Source organism: Myotis davidii, unplaced genomic scaffold (assembly GCF_000327345.1).
Source record: "Myotis davidii unplaced genomic scaffold, ASM32734v1 scaffold574, whole genome shotgun sequence".
NCBI lineage: Eukaryota > Metazoa > Chordata > Mammalia > Chiroptera > Vespertilionidae > Myotis > Myotis davidii.
In genome coordinates, this window is record NW_006285614.1 from 333,169 (window position 1) to 335,003 (window position 1,835).

Sequence of the window (1,835 nt, forward strand, 5' to 3'; positions counted from 1 at the left end):
CAACAGATTTCAGCTGGATTTCCTGTTGTTGATTTGGCGGCTAATGCTGTTGCTATTGTTCTAAGCTTCTTCTGTTGACCACATTGATTTGTAACTTCCCTCCACAGCTTACTCAAGTCACTTTTCTCCGCGGGGGCTCAGATTTCAGAGCCAGCTCTTCCTTCTGAGGGTTACCGTAGCCCTCAGTCCTGACCGGAACAGATCAGGACTCCAGGAGTTTTCTCTCTAACATCCCAACCCGGAGGAACCTTCGAATTCCCAAGGTCAGTACAGACTGTCTGGAAAGACCCACCCGCCTTGCCAGTTCAACAGAAAGTATGGTCTTAAAAGAGATTTAAAAAGCCCACAACTCTGCCCTGGCCAGAGAATCACTAGAGAATCACTGACCCCACCCCCACACCAAAGGGCCCTAGGGTTTGACTCCTGGTCAAGGGTACATACCTGGGTTGCCAGTTTGATCCCCAAGCCCCGTTTGGGGCAACCAGTGGATGTGTCTCTCTCACATCAATGTTTCTCTTCCTCCTTCCCTCCCTCCCTTATACTCTCTCTCTAAAAATCAATGGAAGAAATATCCTCAGGTGAGGATTAACAACAACAAAAAAAACCCCTCTAAGATGAAAATCCACCCTGTGACCCTTCCCGATATACCTTGCCTGTATATTTAAGCAAGAGAGGCTGAGGTGGACACAAACAGCCACACATTTCATAAATGAATGAAATAGACAGTGAGAACTGGTCTGTAGATGGGACTCACCTTCTTGCTCAGGCCAGCAATGCAGGATTCCAGTCCAGAAAACGCGGCAGAGTTCTGAGACAGACTGTGGTGTAAGGGGGTTATATAGGGTAAGCCAATCAAGCATCTGGGGAGAAAAACTTTAAAATGGGAAAGGGAGGAGCTAGAGTTTTGGCGGGAGGGCATGACTGTTCAAATTATTTGTCAGGGTTTTTTTTTGTTTTCATAGTATATACACTTTAATTTACAGGAGAAACTTAAGCTACACTGATTGGGAAGCTCTGACCCATTTGGATTTTCCAGGTTATTTTTGCAAGTGTCAAAAGTACGTGTGGTTATTTTGTTTGCCAACATTAATCAAAAGCACTGGGAAGTGCTTTTAAACAAGTTGCTTCTTCAAATCTTTTTGTTGATGGGGCACGCATGAATGTATAACTATAAATACTTCAGGTGGCTAGTTGAGAAATAGTTGGTATTCTAGAATAGGAAAACAATAATCTGTAACAACAGATGTTTATTTTACTAGACACAGCAACACCTACATATATTCTCTACACATCAATTTGCACAGCCACTATTATAACATGTTTTCATTACTTCAGCCATAAATGTAAGATGATTATTTAGAACCAAATTAAATAAACGATTTCCGTATGTGTGTGAATAAATTACTGGTAACAATAATTAGGCATTGAGGTGGGGGAAATAAATCCGAGGAGGTCATTTAATCCTGGTTTTAATTCTGAGCAGGCCCTAACTTCTCTTCTGTGTGAAATACACAGCATATGCTTGGGGCGGATGGAGCCAGGATATTGGATGCGTCTGTTGTTTCTTTGAGTGTCGTAATCTGAGTCCCGGGCGATCCTAACCTACTTCCCTCTTCCGTCCTGCCTTGTGGGGCCACGGGCAGAGGCTCCCCACACGCCAAACCAGCCCTTAGGCCGCATTTCCAAAGGAGCTCCCACTCTCAGACACACACCAGCTCTGGCCCCGGGACCCCAAACTGTGGTCCCCACGCTGCCCTGCAGGAGCCTCGCTGGACAGGGCTCGCGGGAGCGTCGCTGAGGTTGGACACTGGGGGAAGCTACTCAATTGGCGCTGG